The sequence below is a fragment of the Gavialis gangeticus genome, unplaced genomic scaffold (genome assembly GCF_001723915.1).
Source record: "Gavialis gangeticus isolate Ggan-Ray unplaced genomic scaffold, GavGan_comp1, whole genome shotgun sequence".
In the NCBI taxonomy this organism is placed as follows: Eukaryota; Metazoa; Chordata; order Crocodylia; family Gavialidae; genus Gavialis; species Gavialis gangeticus.
In genome coordinates this window covers 69700428-69715869 of record NW_017729032.1, presented here as the reverse complement: position 1 = coordinate 69715869, position 15442 = coordinate 69700428, and the positions used below count along the sequence as shown (strand labels likewise).

Here is a 15442-nt window from a genome sequence, read left to right as displayed (position 1 = left end):
CAGCCCCGTCCCACCAGAAACAGCTTGGTGCAGCCCCAGCCCCAACCCACCCCGTGCAGTTCTGGTGGCACACCCCCTCCCCCTGACCTCCTGGACAAGTGGCAGGAGCAGCTGCAGGAGCTGCCAGATGAGTAGACAAGTGCTGGACCAATGGTTCCTGGCTGAGCAGCATGCACTGGCAGAAGCCATGCCCCCCCCCCACTTCGCGGCTCCGTGCCATGTCTGCCCCACCGTGGCTAGCATTTGCCCCAGCCCCATGCCCTCCCTCACTGCAGAGGCCTTGATCTGCCTCCCCAACCCCTTCCCTCCCTCCTCCCTTTCCACCACACCAGACTTACCAGCTAGAGGCAGCTCTCCACTTTGCCAGGCTGGGTACTGGAAATCGGATTGGTATCAGCTGATATACCTCCTTAAAAATCAGCTATCGGTATATGTCCCAAAATCTCTATCGGTGCACCCCTAGTAAGCAGTGCTGTTACAATAGAAGAAATCAATCTTTCTTAGTCTTACTTTGACTGGTTGTCAATACAGATTCTTGACACGAGAAAATTTCATAGATTAAACAAACATGGTGGAAAATTATATTGCTTAAAATCATCTTAAGGAGACACTCAACACTGCAGTTAGGCTCAACGAGATTTTGTCAGACGTTTTGAAAATCTTAATAGAAAAGGTTATGTTAATATTTTTAATGAAAGCAACTTTGAGTAGATATAAATACTTCTCCGTAATTTTTGCAACCCAGAACTGTGCTTTGCATGAGTGCCAGAAAGAAAGATGAAGTAGAATTGCAAGGAAAGCAGACTACTTGTTTTCACCATTCCCAGGCTGTGGGACAGGCAAACAGTTAAGAGGTCATTAAAAGTATATTTGTCTTTAAGTGTACTACCATTTCTTTTTTCTTTTTGTTATAAAAGGTGTTCCTGGTAAGATAGGTAATGACATTTATTTAAGTATATGCAAAGCCAGGACCTCAGTGTACAATGCCAGTGTAAAATGGCATTGTTCCACTCCCTGCCAATGGGCCTATGTAGGTCTACATGCTAGCTGAAGATCTGGCCCATGACTTTAAGGCCATGAGAGTCCCGTTAAGTATTAGTAATAAGCAGGTATATAAATAAAGAGTCTGGGTATGTAGACACTCTAGTATGTAGGTAATTTTACTCAGCTGTATGGGTTGTGTCTGGCTGTTATTAAAATACAGAGGAGAAAAATGGAGAACATCTTTTCCTTTCTTTAGCACATTTTTGTTAGGAGGTTTTTGATTAACACATGTTTAATGTCAAATGCAGTTAACAGCACTCCAAACAGGAGAATCAGAAACCAGTTCTTTCAAGTTTCCATTTTCTAGTCGCACAGAAAATACCAGTTGTCAGATGGTAGATTGTGGTAGGCATTCAGACTTTCCTCTGACAGGCTGTCAAGAAGATGAAGCGCCCTCAAGTCCATATGAATGAGCATTTCTCAGTCATAGCAGATTGTACTTAGTACACATATTTTATACCAGGCAATTAAATGCAGTTACCCAAATGAATACAGAACTTGGTTATATATTGTGCATCAATTATCACAGGCAATGAATGCCATGAGACAAAGAGATTAACACAACATAAAACTAATTCAATAACAGAGTTGATTGCTAAATTAAAATCCTACCCTTTAGATATCCATAACACCACAGACAATTGAATTATGATGCAACACAGCAGATTAAACTCCCTACTGCTAAGGACGTTAGCAGAACCCACAGGTCACTGGTCAGTGAAATGTTGTAGCCACTTAAGAAGGATAGAGACTGGGAGTCTAGGGGGAAGGCTGTATCCTCAACTCTGACACTGAGCTGCAGAGTGACTTTGGATAAGTCACTTCACTTCCCTGTAATTTTGATGATCAAAATATTACGCAAGGAAAAGCTTGAAATCAGAAACCTTTTGAAACTTGCTTCCCAATAATAAGCATCACTGGGGCTAATTCTAAGAATCCTCGAGACACTGAAGAGTCAGAATGATGAAATCCTTATTAAGGTGTGATCTTCCAGGAGCCACTACATCTAGGTGAGTTTTCCAGCTTCCCAAAGTCCTAGAACTGCCAGTTCCTGTCCAAAGATTTTGACATAGATCAAAATCTAGATTGGTCACTGTTTTCCCTAACATGGCAAAAAATACTGGCTATTTACAAACATGACCCAGTTGTTCTTGAGATCCTAAGTATATTGAACTATTTCACCTCTACAGTAGTGATTTATTTGCAGTTGTAGAGCTGCAGGACTGGCCTCAAAAGAAAAGGTAGCTGGTGACACCTTTCACCACACATAAAAAGTATCTATTTGGCCAGCTTTGGAAGAGGGAACTTTGAGAAAATGAAACTGCAACTGCAACGAACAACATGATAGTAATTTTTCTCTTTCCCTTCCCCCATGTCTTTCATATCTACAAAAGACACATCTCACAGATGTCCTCTGCTCAAACTTTTGTGAGGGCAGCATCATGAGTGAAAGTGGTTTTCCATATTTTTTCATGTTTCAAGATGGGAAAAAATGTCCTGGTTCTGAAATACAAAAATCTGGAGAGGCTCCAAATGAAAAATATTTTTCTGGGACAATTTACTAACAAATGCTCACTGCTTTCCCTCAGAGCTTGAATATATAAAATACCAAAATGAGTGACCGGAGCAATTTTTGAAAATAAGGCCATAAACAGCTAAAAGGTCCCAAATCCTTCAAAAAAAAAATTAGCCCCTACTTGTGGGTGCCGAACCCTAGAAAATCTGGATCTTATAGAAGTGTTGGGTTAAGCAAATTGCATTTTGTGTAAAATCCAGTCTTCAGACTAAGTCAATAAGGACTGAATTATTTGCAGGTTGAGTTCATCAGTCTAACAGTATCTGTTATAGAGGGTGGCGGGTGTCTGAGAATACAAGGAACTTCGGGACAAACCAGGGAAAGGAGAACTAACATATTAAATGTGTTCTGTACTATATATATGGAATCAAAATCATACAAATGAAATTAGTCTTCTGATTTCCAGTCATTTGGGATGAACTATGATACCGTTACTCACTCTGAACTCTGTAACTGAAAAACTATGATGTCATGTTATAAATTCATAAAAAATAAAGCATTGCTGTGCAATGTTTCACTTTATATCATACTGAACACTGCATGCATGTGTCTGTATATAATTTTTTGCATATGCACACACACAACCCTTTATTCATTGCATTGTAGTCAAACAACAAATCATAACCGTACCAATGGGCTTAAAAGAAATCAGGGGGAAAAAGTCACAATATACTTTCAGTTTACTCTTAAATCTAATATAAAGCCAATTTGCAAAAAATGTATCTTCTGGAAGAACTCCGCATTCAAGATGCTGTGTTACTAAATCCTCTCTCCTGTCCATTTTTGAAGATGGTATGTGGAACACACAATGGGGAGATTTACTTCAGAAAACATTTTAGTCAGAAACAGGAAGATTTCAGGAGTGTAAGAATAAAACAAAGGTCTGTAAAATAAACAGGTGTTCTTTTCAGATGCTGTTTTAAAGGTCATCCAGTAATATTTTATACCAAAATCCAGAACTTCACTGGCAACCAATGGAAGGTCTTAAGAGGTTACAAATGTGATTGTTCTTTTGTGAGAATTCCAGCAGCTGCAGCCTGAATTCGCTGAAGTCTATAAATAACAGAATCTGGAGACACATTAAGCAAAGCGTTATAGAAGTCCTGCATAGTGATAAAATAAGGGGGGGGGAGAAAAGCATAGGCAGTGCTAAAGTCATCTGGAAAAAAGCAGATTTCCAGACAAGCAATGCTGTCCATCCCTGCTAAAAGCCGATTTGATTATTGCTCAAATACAAAATGCCATTGTCAATCGATGATTGTCTGTGTTTTTCACTTTGTCTAGGAGCCGATTTTAAACGGTGATGACTTGCTTTCCATTTCATAAGAAGAATGCTTCCTGAATAAATTACACTATTTCATCAAATGGCAGCATTTTAAGAATTCCAGTGTAACAATATACTGATAATTCCAAAGTCTTCAAATCTGCTTATAATAATTTATATATTTAAAAGCTCAATATAATGCTGATTTTTATCCAAGGCCTTCAAAATCCTTTAATAAGACAACATTTCCCTAAGACGTGTTTCAAACAATAGAGGAAGCACATAGAATAACAGCATGGAAATAAAATATATTAATGAAGGTGGCAATATTGTGTCGGAGCAGCAGCTTGTATACAATAGACACATTAGGGAAAAGTTCTTTGTTATGTCAGTGTTCCCGTTTGGTCTTTTTTTCCCCCTCTCTCCTTGTTCAAAAAAAAAAATGAGAAAATATTCAGGAGAAATTCTCTCTGTAGCAAAGAAATACAGAAAATAAATGGAAAAGGTCTGTTAGATCAGCCCGTCTTATTGAATGCTACTGGGCCAATCCAAACTCCCTAGACAGATGTCAAGAGTGCAGTTTCCATGTCCTTATCTCCATTTTTATCTAGCAAGGGTGTTCAGATATCACTGAGGTTCCTGTCTCTCACCTCTGGGCACCAACTTGCAGTCCATTAGAAGCCAAGACTTGTCAGGCCACTCATAGATACTACCTCCTCTTCTAACCTCAGAGAAATTACTCAAAACATAATGCAGGCTAAAATTGTATCATCTTTGCTTCAGATCCTGCAAGAGGAAGGGGTGCCTAAGAAGACCCAAGGGACAAGGATGCCTAAGAAGAAGCCCTGGTAACACAAGCCCAAGGGACAAGGATGCCTAAGAAGAAGCCCTGGTAACACAACTCCATTACTGTGGGCAAAAGTACAGGCAACTTAAGATAAGGAATCTCACAGGGTTGCAGGGAGACCCTCAGAGACTTATCAATGTGGGAGGAGATAAATTGTATTAACCAGAGGGAATGAGGAAGGTGTTCTCTTTGAAGGAAACCTCACCCCACCCTTTCCCAATGCAGGCCGCTCGTCACAACCTGGCTTCTGCTGCATACTGCAAATCTCTCTCCTGCAGAGTGGCCAGCTGCTTGTGCTTACATTCACTACTTATGCTCATCTCTACAGAGAGGGTAAGCACAGGGGCAGTGAAGCAGCAAGCTCCATTGTGAAGGAGAGCACTGTTGAGGAGATATAGGCAGTTTGGTGCAGCTCTACGCCCGCTGTCAGATCAGACCTATGGGCTAAGTACAGACATTCAAAAAGCCCGACCCTGAATCAATTCAATCCTTGCAGGTTAGTCTAACCCCATAGACTGAACTGGCGAGCAAGTGAATAGACATTCACTTTTGATTCCTGAAATGCAGGCACATGCTTGCAGTGTCTCAGGCTAGAAGCCGAGGGACACTAAAGTGTGCCCGGGGCTGGAGGGGGTGAGGCCAGGCCCCGGCAAACTGCATGCGACTGGGAAGGGATTTAAAACCCCACCCTGGCCTGCATGGTTCCTAGTTGGGGTGTGCCTGGAAGGGGAGTGGGAAGCAGCCCCTGCCCGGCATTTCCCCCCTGGCCGCTCAAGCAACGAGGGGCGTGGTCAGCCCTAACAGCAGCCTGAAGCAAATGGGGAGATGGAAGGGGGTTTAATTCCCCCCTGCCTCCCCTGTCCCACTGGCAGAGACCCAAGCCAGGGTCTGCCTGGCCAGGGCATATCAGAGCCCCCCACCTTGCTGCTGCAGCAGCAGGTGCAGAGGCGTGGCCAGATGCCAGCCTGGCATGGCTTCCTGAAGCAAAGCATGGCCCCCAGCAGCAGGCTCAAATGAACAGGGGACAAGAGAGGGTTTAATTCCCCCCCTCACTCCCCTGTCCCACCAGTACAGCCGGCAGCAGGGGGGGACATGGCCTTTGCCTCAGGGATCTATGCCAGGCCAGCACCCAGCCACACCCCCGCTGCAGCGGTAAGGGCTCTGGGAAGGGGGAGGACCCTGACAGGGGCTGTTCTGCCCTGGCCAGGCAGACCCCCAGCTTGGGTCTGCGCTGGTGGGACAGGGGATTTTGAAACTGGTTAATGTGCATTGAACTTCTGATCTGTCACATGTTTAAACCCATTTCTGATTACTTAAACCAGTTCATGTGTAACTTTTATCCCTAGCCTTGCAGGCTAGATTAAACCTCTTCATCTAGGGCTGGATCTGGTCCATGGGCCAATGTTGCCAATTCCTGGTTTAGCTTAATGTACAAGATTCCTCTGGAGGACTGAATATATTATATGTTGAAGAGCTGAATTCAGAGTCCTCACTGATGCCACAGATTTTTATGCACACTTTCTAGACCTATCTTCTTTTCTATCCACAGCTATAGGAATACCAATGTAATAATTGCATTTATCACATACCTTTGCCTTCCCTACAATACTGTGTCTATTAATCTATTTTTTCCTAAGTTAGTCCAGATAGCTAGAGACGCCCATTAAAAAAAAAATTCCTGCAAGAAAATGTTTGATACCTTGCTATTCTACCACAATATGAAATTCCTTCTGTATCCACCTACGATAAAACTGATGTAGTCCATCCTGTACCTATGACTGATATATGGTGCATAATCTCACAACTGGGTAGGAGCTTTATCATTACTGAAAAAAGAGGGATTCTAGTTTTCCAACTGGCCTTCCAACACAGCGCTTGCCTTGGAAGATGAGGAGGTAGCTGAACCTTGCATAGCAACATTATAAATAGAAAAGCTATGTTAAGTAATTTTTATAAGTTTCTAAAGTGTATTCATTATCATTTCCTTCTGCTTCTGAGTCCTGGATAATTGAAGTCTTGGATTTAAAACAGCCTGGTTTAGCAGACAGATATGTATGAGAAACCATGCCAATCAAGTCATTTTGCATTTTATAAAATCCTTCTTTCCCCTACGAAATGGACCATACACAGAATATGTGATGGTGTCACGTGATAGAAAGGTTTCCTGGTTCCTAGCTGGAATGATTCGCATTACTCATGTGTGCCTTCTTCACTGAGTAAAGCAACCATCATAGAGTCATATCAATCACAACATCATATGACATCACTTATTCTTTGTATGCTGCTTGTTGAGAGAGATTCTGGAAGATATTTTTAAGTTAAGATTTCTCTTGATAATTTCACCTAAAAATAATAATAATAAAAAAACCTTCTCAATCTCTTGTTCACTCCGAATCCAACAACTGCTTTTTATCTTATCTCATTCAGGATCCTTGCCTCACTTCTTAGGACTCCAGATAATCTCCCCCAACTATCTCCCTTGTCTCACACGCTCCTACATCTTCACCCTCTCTGCATATCTCCTATACGCCCTCCCCTGATTTACCTTTAAACTTTTCTTTTTTCTGTTACTCTTCACTTCATGCTTCCTCTTACACTACTTTCCTTGGCTGAATCTACCAGTCCACTTTCCTTCATTCAAGTGTTTCCTTTTAACTGGGAAACAATGTGGTCCAGTACACAGTACACTAGATAAAGATGAGTCTAATCACATCCTGCCACTAATCATTACTTCACTTCTCTGAGACTCTTTCCTCTCTCACTCCTTGGATCTGTCTAGTCCACTTGGATTGTAAGCTCGGCATAGATAAGCTTAAGAGATCAAAAATCAAGATTCAGGCCCCTGCAATATATATTCAAAGAAGATTTTTAGATATCTTCTGATGTTTTTGTGTCCATCCTCTTTGCATGTGCGTAGAGACAGAGAGAGAGGACTGACATTGCTCACTCAGCCAAGTTTATTGGGAAAGCTAACCCCTCCCCCTTTGGTATTGCATGAGCTCTCATTCCCATATATGCTTGTTCCTCTCCGAGCAATTTATTCATCTCTCCAAACAAGCAATCCTGTTCTCTCAGTCCTCAAAATAGTTTGCTACGGAAAGTCTAAGAATTGGTCATACTGTAAACCAGGGGTGGCCAACCTGCAGTACATGTGCTATAAGTGGCACAAGGAACTTCTGTATGGCAGACAGCACATTAGGGAGAGGTCAGGCAGTATAGGAGGAGACAGGACAAAACGCAGAAAGCAGAATAGGCTCTGTGCACAGGACAGGAAGCAGAAAAAAACAGCAGCAGATTGGGCAGGGACCAAAGGGAAGAAAGCAACAAGCAGAGCAGCAAATCAGGCAGGTGAAGGGGATCAGAGTGTTACTCAGGGAGGCCACTAGGTCATTTTATGGCACAAGCCTCAAAGATTGGCCCCCGCTGTTATAAACTCTCTGGGATAAGAATTGTCACTCACAATATTTTTGTAGGCACCTGATGCAATGGCGTCCCCAGATTCATTTGAAATCAACAGAAGGCAACTACAATATAAAATTATTAGAAATGGTATCAGCTACAACCCCATTCTCCACAAGGAATCCCTCCTTCCCTTTTCCCACTGTTAATAATCTTTTTACCCTCCTTCTCCTGAAGCGCAGTCTGGTGTGTTTGCGTCGTCTAATTTGAATTATAAGCTCTTCTGGGCAGGAAACATGTCTTTATCTGTGTTGGTAAAGTACAGTGTAAATTTACTGCACTATATAAATGTTTTGTAATAACACCAGCAATAACGAGAATGATTTATTTACTATAAATACAATATTTCCAGTCTTCAAAATACAATCAGAAACAACCCAGAATCAACAGCGAAGCCAAAAAGATTTGCAGAACCTTTCATCATAAAGTGTGAGCAACCAGCCTTGAAGTAGCAGGGTGAAACTTTGGTGAATTAGTTACCAATATTCATAAATAGCATTTGTTACTGCAATAAAAATCAAGGGAAATCTTCCTGCCAGAAAACATAAAACAGAAAATAACCAGTGTAAACCAGCAGCACACTGCTTAACACATGTATTAGAAGGGTCATAAGCAGTATATTCGTTACTTTTTAAACAAACATGATGTTAATAATGCCACTGCAACATTATGAATAAAGAATTTGGCCTGTAGCTATGAATATGGTAACTCGTAGCTTTTCACTTGTTTATTTGAATTGTCATCTAGCAAACTTCTTTACCAGTGTTCTCCTGAGACCAAATTCTTACTTCAGTCTATGAATATGCATGTGGCATAAATGGTACAATGAGGAAGGAAACTGTGAAGTGCAGTTATATTCACACGGCTTGCTGGCCCTCTGTTTGACCTCCATACATAAAGCAGCAGAGGATTATTCTCAGACAGGGCTTTGATATCAAGGAGCAGAACTCATGCATTCAACCAGACCCACATCCATTTGCACTTTTTTCTTTTCATACAGGGTGAGATTAGATTAGTAGAAGAATGGATTGTTATTACTTATGTATATCCAACATTGCACTAGCTGGTCATCTAAATATGCAATATGTAGACTGCAATGCTTTAGCTTAACTAAAATATCTGGGCTTAATGTAGCAGTGTCTGGGTGAAACTTAATGGCCTGTGATATATAGAAGGTCAGCATCCAGGATCTAATGGTGCCTTCTGGTTTGAAAGCCAGAGCAGCAGCAAATACAGTAGTAGGATTGTCCACATGTATTACTCTTTTAATTGCCTGTTAACATTTCATGGATTGAGAAAGACTAGCTGCCCGCTTTCATGCTAACTGAACTCTATTCTGCCTGTAATGGACTCCCATTCTTCTTCTTTAGGAAACGTATGGGCAGTACTGAGTTAAGACACTCGACTGAGAGATAGAAATTGAACCCACATCTCCTTGATCTGTCATAAATTCCTGAGGAACCACAGGCAAGACATTTATGCCTCTGTACCCTATCTGTAAAATGGGATAATGCTACTTCCTGTTCTTTCTCTGCCTTGTGTAATTAGATTGCATTGCTTTTATGTATCATGCTCAACACAGTAGGACCTCGATCTACACACACAAAGTAGACTGCAATGGATTATGTTGTGTGAATTCAGTTTTCAGTGAAAACCATGTAAAACCAAGAAAAAAGGCACTTATAATTTTTCAAGATACGTGAGAGGGAAGGGAGGGAAAATTCAAGTTTCCTTTAAAGGGGCTTCCAATGAAATTCACACTCAGTTAGCTGCAATTTAAAGATTGTGTCTCAATACATGCATTTTTTGTATGTTTCAATACATGCATTCAATCTACACTTATTTCTCAGTCATGCATAACAGAAGTGATGTAAAATATTTTAGTATGTTATTTAAAAAGTGTGGGTTCATGAATGTGAGCAATAAAAAACAATGAAAAAGTCTCACTGGTTTTTGTTTTTTTTTTTAAACTTCTGTAAACTTTTATGACATTTCTGCTCAGGAGACAGAACTAGAGATGTGCCTTTTCCCTTTGGCATGATGATATTTAATGTATTACTCTTAGTTGACGATCATTCAAGATACTAATTTTTGCAGAAGCCTTCATTGTATTTGCCTTAGCTATGCCTATCTTTTAGATTATAAGACCTTCAGAGCAGAGACAATTTGCATCTTACACATTGCCAAGAATACCATTTATGCCCAACTAATAAGTGACGTAGAAACAGTCACCAGATAGTACTATTATTCACAGTGTGGTGAGCATTTTCTTGAGTGTACAAGCAAGATGTCAGTCTTGATAGAAACCTAGTGTTGTTGGCTTTCTCTAATACAGTCTCTTTGGGAAAGCTATAACAACCTGCTAAAAGAAGTTAACACTGTCTTTAATCTTTCCACATAGACTTAATTCTCAGGGCACAGTTACTCCATGGGAACAAGGCAGTGGTATTTTGGCTGAGACCTTTAAAGGAGTGCGCTGCCTGTAACTGTTTAAGGACTTACATATATATCAAAAGTAAAATAAACACATTGTCAATTATTTCTCCTGCAACAAAACACTGTTCTGCAAGGTCCTGACATGTTCCACTGGCCAGCTGAGATTCAACAATAACTTTCTGGAAATAAAGCTGATGATGCTAGTTAAAGAAAATTTAATTAAGAATCTCCTCTTTTTGTATCACTCTTTTTACAGACGTGTTTGTATGATTGCCTGGTACATTTCTAAGGAACTTTTTACCCCAGTCTCTGGGGTAAAAAGTAACTAGATTAACATTTATGAAGAAATCTTTTTCTTCAAAAAGTCTGATTTGCTAGATAAGATTAACCAAGCCAAAAAAATCTTGTTTAGACTAGTAAATATCTGTTTAAGGTATGCTATCCTTACAGGGCACATTCATTGGCTTTCTTTTAATCTAAGCTGTTACAGTTGTGATAAATCATCTGTTATGTACTCTTTAATACAATTAAATGCTTTGGGCATAGAACTAAATTTAATTTTTTTTTAACATGAAAAGCAAAACCACTCTCTTTAAATGCATTCCCATTCCCCATGATGAATTTTATCTCTGAGATTTGATCCAATGATTTAACTACCTCTCACTACTTCTCCCATGAATTGTTTATACAGCAACTTGGCAGCATGATTTGCATATCACAGAAATGATCCTGTTATGCATTCCCAGAGGTGCAGTTTCACCAGCTTTATCACTTTCTGCCACCTATGCATATCCCCCCAAGAACACTGTCTAGCTAATATGAACAGGCATTTCTTGGCTGCCAATGGCAATTAAACATTAATGAGGCAGTTACAAAGATTTCAAGAGCTCAAAACTGTCTTCCAAAAATATGCAAAAATATACTTTCAGACATTTTTGTCATGGATCACTGTGCATTGCATTTAACTGCATTCTATTCAATTTATTTTAGCTATAGCATAAATAATTAAGCAAGGAACAAATGTATTGAAACACAAAAGTTGCAGTCAAAGAGAGAAATCATGTTTAGATATAGAATAGTACATTGGTATCATGGAAAGTTCACTGTATCATGACAGTTCAGTGCTGGAAACTATATTTTGGTTTCATTATTATTACTTGTGGGACTGCCACTAAAGTTGCAGTTAGGTTCTTGGTCTTGCAGAGTTAAAATTTGGAATGAAACGTTACATGCCATTCTGGATTATTCATTCAGACAAAATGCACACTAACTGTTGGCACTGGTTTAGCTTTCATTGTTAGGAACATTTAATCTAAAGACACTCCTAATAACATCAAGGAATGGAACAGTTAGGAAGGGGCTGGAAATTAAAGGGGAAGTGATAGTACATGTGTGTTAGAATGAAACAGAGAAATTTCCTTTCCATTAACATCTGTTGACATCAGATGGACTCGTAATGTTTAAACTAATACCCTATAACAGGGGACTTGTAGCCCCTACTGATTTAAGAGAGGGTGAAGGCAGCATTATTTGGCTGCAAGACTGTTGGCAACTGAATTGGTGCCAGCTGCAAAGAGACAGGCAGCAGAAGGGAGTTAGGAGTCATAGCTACAAGACAAAAACAAGCTGCAAACCACTTACCTGGAACAAGCAGGAATAGGATAGGGAGCTGAATTCCAGGCAGATATTTAAGTAGTGGCTGTAGCAGAGCTGAGGATCTAAGAAGAAACCCTTAGGCTCAGTTAAGAGATCTAGGGTCATGTGACCAAAAGTAGGTGGAACCCAGGGCTCTATGGCTAGGGACAGATATTACACACAAACTTGTACAAGTGATCGGAAACTGGTTTAAATCTGTAACACAACAGAAGTATAGTGCACATAAACCGCTTTCAAAATGGCCAAAACCAGTTTATGATAAACCTGGAAGTATGCAGTATCAGACTTAACTGATTTAGATTAAATCATTTTATTGAACTTCTGTCCAAGATCCCCCCAGATTGAAATTAACTCACAGTCCCCCAGCATCCCAGAATACTTTGCACAACCCCTGAAAACCCCTCCTCTGTAGGTGGGCTAGACTTGGCCCAACCAGTCTGCTCCAGCTGAGCAGGGAGGTGTGCACTAGCAGCCCCTGGCCTCTGGCTTGGACCACTGCAGACATGTGGCTGTGTTTTCAGAATCAAAAGTGAGCATCTGTTCATTTCCTTATCAGTTCAACCTAAACATCTTAGACTAACCTACAAAGATTGTAATGATTCATCCTACAGCTTTTTGACTGTCTGTACTTAGCCATTAAGCCTGGCTCCTGTACTTGAGCGGGGGTATTCAAGCTCAGGATGCAGAAAAGAGAGGATCTCCCCCAAAGCTGCTGCAGTGCTGCCCTTGCAGCTTATAGAAGGAGTCCCTAAGAGTGAGGGGGATCTTGTGAGCATCCCAGAAGGGACTAGGACTGGTGGGCTAGCACCAGTCAACAAGCAAGAAACTCTAAGGTACTGTTGCAAGTTGGGAGAGCATCTGGGAAAGGCAAACCACACAGAGTGGGTGAGAACCTAGACAAAATTGGAAGATTAGGCCAAAAGAAATCTCATGAGGTTCAACAAGGGCAAGTGCAAAGTCCTGCACTTAGGACAGAACAATCCCATGCACTGGTACAGGCTCAGGACCAATTGGCTAAGCAGCAGCTCTGCAGAAAAGGACTTGGGGGTTATGGTGGACAATAAGCTGGATATGAATCAACAGTGTGCCCTTGTTGCCAAGAACAACAACAAGGGCATACTGGGTTGCATTAGTAGGAGAGTTGCCAGCAGATTGAGGGAAGTAATTATTCCATTCTATTCTGCATTGGTGAGGCCACATCTGGAATACTGTATCCAGCTTCAGGCCTCCTCATTACAGAAAGGATGTGGACAAGTTGCAGAGAGTCCAGTGGAGGGCAATGAAAATAGTTGGGGGACTAAAACACATGACTTATAAGGAGAGGCTGAGGGAACTGGGCTTATTTAGTCTGCAGAAGAGAAGACTTGAGTGGAGATCTGATAAAAACCTTCAACTACCTGAAGGGTTGTTCCAAAGAGGATGGAGCTGGACTGTTCTCAGTGGTGATACATGACAGAACAAGGAGCAATGGTCTCAAGTTGCAGCAAGGGAGGTTTAGGTTGAATATTAGGAAAATCTCTCACTAGCAAGGTGGTGAAGCATTGGAACGGGTTACTTAGAGAGGTGGTAGAAACTCCGTCCTTGGAGATTTTTTAGGCCTGACTTGACAAAGCCCTAGCTGGTCCTGCTTAGAGCCGGGGGTTGGACTACATGACTTCCTGAGGTCCCTTCCAATCCTAATTTTCTATGATTTTATGACTCTATAAAAGAAGAGCCTTAGGGAAGGGCAAACCCCAGGATCCAAAGAAGCACTGATGAACAGTTGCAAGGCATGGGGTGGCTAGAAAGGTGCAAGTGGAGGACACTAGGGGCTCCCTGGTGAGGGTGCTGTTGAGTTTCTTCTACAGAGAGTGGTAGCACTACAGAACCACTCCAAGCATCTAGCCAAGGGTGCTGCACTATACAGAACTGAGGGCAGTCATTAGTGGGCATCTGAGTCCAGGGGCTGCAAGAGACAGCTGAGGTAAGACAAGAAGTCTGGTGAGCAGAGAAAACGCAGACAAGAAGAGGCCCAGAGGACTGTACAGAGGGAACAGCATGTCCTGGAGAAATTGCTAAAGGGGCGGCACACCCCATATAACTGAGCCTAAAGTGTAAGCTCAAAGCACTGTTTTGGGGGAAGGCACACTCTAGATAACTATGCTAAGGGCAAATAAGCCCAGACAACTGGGTTGAGGGCCTAACAAGCCCCGGCGACTGTGCAAAGGAGGAAAAGCTCCTATGAGGGTGCTTTCAAAGGCAGCTTCCCAAGTTTATCATAATATTTAATACCCAAGGTCTGACAAGCAGGAACCAAGAGATGCTATGGAGGCTGGAGACCACAGCAGGCAGATCTGACTGCCCGGGAGTGTCAAAGTCTAGGGTTGGATTTCCCAGCCTTCTGCGTACCCACACTGATTTGAATGACTGTAGTTAACTTTTTTTTTTTTTAAGGGTCACCCTATACATTTGAAGTGTTTACTTTCCCTTTCCCAAACGTAACCTTCACTTGCACCCAATGCAACTCCCAGGAATAAAAAGGTCATACAGGTAAAATTTCAGGACAGTTGATTCAGTTTGGGCAAAATGAACAGTGCCAGGTCCAAATTCAATTTAAAGAATTGTGACTAGTGCTTTGAAACCATCCAGCATCTACTCTCTCAGCATTCTGGAGGATTAGAATTGGTTAGCTCATTTGAAATATAAGGGGATATAGAGTAACTTATAAGTTATAACTCAGAAATTCAACCCCAGAGAGTAGGGAGTGAATGCTGTTACCATCTAATGAATAACACCATGGTAGTCATGTTAAATGGCACCCACATAGGTAGTCTCAGTGGGGCAGTGAAGGACAGAATAGGCCTAGTTTTCCCCTCATATCAGAGTTGAGAAACATGTTCATGAATGTACTTTTGCTACTGGGATGTATTTGGTAGTAAAAGATACATTTTTTGTGATTTATTAGTTGGTCTAATAAAAGGTATCATCTCTGAACCAAGAGTTTCATAGTTTCATAGATTTAGGGTCGGAGGGGACCTAGTAGATCTTCTAGCCCGACCCCCCGCCAGGGCGGGAGAACAACAAAACCCCAAAACAAGAAACGGGACTCAAATGAGTCCAGCCAGGTAGGCATCCAGCCTCTTCTTAAAGACCCCCAGGGTAGGGGCCAGCACCACTTCCC

General features: G+C 41.4%; 1 protein-coding gene across 6 annotated transcripts in view; it reads right to left on the bottom strand.

The window, feature by feature from the left end:
- ENOX1 (ecto-NOX disulfide-thiol exchanger 1) overlaps nt 1-15442 on the bottom strand; it is a 653611-nt gene that overhangs the window by 306464 nt on the left and 331705 nt on the right. The window contains exon 1 of one of the 6 annotated variants that reach the window (XM_019524279.1): nt 12268-12373. The exons of 4 other annotated variants lie outside the window; for them this stretch is intronic. The gene's annotated coding sequence lies outside the window, so the exon portion shown is untranslated. Of the gene's footprint in view, nt 1-8351; nt 8417-12267; nt 12374-15442 lie in introns of those variants that run through there. One more of the 6 variants, XM_019524280.1, reaches the window with a different exon arrangement.